We start from the raw sequence: 3,306 nt of genomic DNA on the forward strand, positions 1-3,306 counted from the left end.
GTAGCGAATTCGTCTAGAATAAAGTTATTTGAGTAACAAGTTTCCATTGTGTCTGCGACAGCACTTGTTACTAGCATAATATATATACTTCAAATGAAATTATAATGATTACACTGATATCTATCCTATGATCGGATTTCAGATATTTTGAGAGCAACAAAGGAAAATACCATAAAAACACCAATTTTCACTTATATTTCAATCTCTAATTTTTTCATAAGATCTTTACATACAACCAGGTTGTCATACTGAAACCAAACTTATGCTCATATGAGGGAGAATATTTTGTTTAAATATATCATCATTTCCTTTTTTGTTTTCCGTATTTCTTTTTCCACTAAATACCCAGTAATGTAAAGTGATGAAAAAGCTGAAATACGGAAACAAATCTAGTTTCTCCCCTGTTGAATTTATGGGGATTGCAACTCAGAAAATAAACGAGGATAAATGAGGATTTTCAAAATCATAGCGACCATCGTCCCCTTGAATCAAGAGTCGGCATGTATTGAATGCCTGATACGTGTATATAATCGCGTGAATAAGCATGAATATGATCATATGTGTGCATTTATATATAAAACCATTTTAGGTAGTGATAAATTTCCAAGGGTTAAGGGCGAAATACTGGGGGGGGGGGGGGGGGGGAATAGAGAGAAACGACGTAAGGAGAAACTATGGAGAAGATTAAAGACTGGTCGTTCATGGGATAAATATAGGAAATTAACATAACCCTCTGATAAAAAAAGAGGAAAACTGAGTAATGCAATAGAAAAATTCCCGAGGCTAGAAAAGATGCAAATTAGCTATATAATCTCCTTGACCGTTTAACAGGAATTTAAAAAGAGAAGAAACTACCTGTTGGTTATGGTCATCGAATTTTACCTGACAAGCTTTTAAGAGTTTTTCCAGAATTAAATTAAAAATATAGTTTCAGATTTTGCAGAAGCGCTGCATCGCACCATCATTACTGCAGTGGTTGGTACTATATTTACTATCTTTAATAGAATAAGTATTGATGATGTCACTAGAATTATTAAGAGAGCCAAGAAAACAAATTGTTAATTCGATCCGGTGCCTATATTTGAAATAATTGCAGCTGAAAACTTTCTGATTTTTGAGTATGCGATTTTAAAGATTGTAAATTGCTGCCTCTCTTAATGTGAATTCCCGATATCTGAGAAAATTGCAATCATCAAGCCACTTTTAAGCGTTTTGTCTTCAATAAGTTTCAGTTGCTTCGCAACATATCCAATTTTGATATCTCGTTATTGCATCAATTTTACCAATGGCGCTTCTACCGTTTCGAAAGGAAAATAGAACTGAGTATCATCAGTGTACAGTTTATACTTAACATTGTGCTTATTTAGAATTCTAGATAGTTCAATTGTGTAAATACCAAATAGCAGTGGACCCAGAACGCCGCCTTTTGTTAGGTTTTTCCTTCTGATTTCACATTTGATATAACCACTGTAACCTTATACCATTTGTGTACATCATCTTTGATGCCTATACTGCTCTCAGGTCTAAGAGCAGAAGAATATGGTCAATTGTGTCGAATGTTGCATTCAAGTCGAATATAACCAGGATGCCACATTTTCAGTAGTTAAATCTCCTTCCTAACTTATGCTGTTGGCTGATTTATTTGTTAATTCACATTGCTTGAAATAAGTTTAAAAATACAGTCTTGAGAGGAACTATATGCTTCCTATATATATATATATATTTGCCATGCACTGAATTCCAACGTTCTATAAAATGGAGATCTGCATATTTTATGCAAACGGTGATTTTCACAACTCTCTATACTTGCAAAACTCGTTTCTCAAAACTCATCTATACTTCGAGAACATAACTAGTACATTTGGGCTTTATTTGCCCATCTTTGATTCCGCTTGATATTCACAGTTGTAGATTACATCCCTTGCTATTCTCGAAAGGTCAAAGTTAGCTTAGTATGCAGTAAAATTCACATGTGAAATGTGTATATAGACAAATTTCAAGCAAATGCAAATGGAATTCGTTGTAAACTACTAGTTGGAAGTTAAGCTTACATCACAGCTATTTGGTGATTTTCCAAACAAGGGAAAATGACACGCCTGCTGCTGTCTTATGGGGTTTGGAGTATGATTGTCTTTGACCTTGAAGGAATAGGCTCATTTGCCATTCAAGGAGAATTCCTGCACACCTTTCCCACCTTCCCTTGGGCGCAAATAACCTTTCTCAAGGAGTTTTTCTAGTTTGGGCCTGCTGTAGGTGAATGGAACAACGTGGATTATCCTTGATTCAGCACCTAAGAGCAGTGAACGTTTTCTCTTTTGCCTATGGAATAGTCCCTCTATAACAAAAAGGAATATTAGAATTACGAATCATTTATATTGCAAGTTAAATGCACTGTGAACATGGGGATTCTGGAGATTGAATTGATACTCTTTAATTAATTACAAGAATTTACATGAATCAGAAAAAAATTAAAAGTCTATGAAATGTGATTTTGGGTGGAACATGGATGGAATATGTACTATGTGAATTTTTATCCACTGTTATGTAATGAAAATGGCTAAAGATATCACGAACAACGACAGACAACAAACGCAGTAGCTGTCTCTTACGTCCAGGAAATAAGACTCTAACGCTCATCTGCTGCTTGCAATACACGGTAACCTCAGGTATAGTTTAAAGTGTACCTCAGGTTATTATTCTATTGAAGTGTTTTGGTCGTAAAAACAAAATAAACACCAAGTAGGAGCAGATTTTTAACAATAGTATTGATCCTTCGCCGACCGAGCGCTGCTTTATCGGAAAAAAGCAGGATTGGCAGGACGAAAATGTTACCTATTCCGTGGAAATCAAACGCTTGGAGCTCTGCTCACTCGCACCTAGTACTGACGATGCCATACTGCATTTGGTGATTGATTATGATAATTTTTTTGCTCAAAATAAAGTGGATTTCAATGTGTAACCTGAGGTATAAAACTAATTAGGCCCCCTATAAAGTTAACTTTGAGCAGCTTTCCTTACGTCAATGGCAATTTGTAAGACACAATACTAAATCTTCTTTGTAAGCTACCATTGAGCGTAATATTTAAATCGTAAAATAATTACAGACTGAAAACTGAAGCAGAAATCAAATGACAATTAAGAATGATTTCCCTTCAAGCTTTCATGATGGAACTATGTCGTTTGAGTGCATTTTTTACGACTAACGAGGAAATTTGTTATATTTATTTCATATACCTAATAAATGTTGGTCAATAGTGCATCCTTTTCTAGCTATGCTTACTAGGCAATTTATATAAAGCTCAGCGG

This window comes from Macrobrachium nipponense, chromosome 23, assembly GCF_015104395.2.
Source record: "Macrobrachium nipponense isolate FS-2020 chromosome 23, ASM1510439v2, whole genome shotgun sequence".
NCBI lineage: Eukaryota > Metazoa > Arthropoda > Malacostraca > Decapoda > Palaemonidae > Macrobrachium > Macrobrachium nipponense.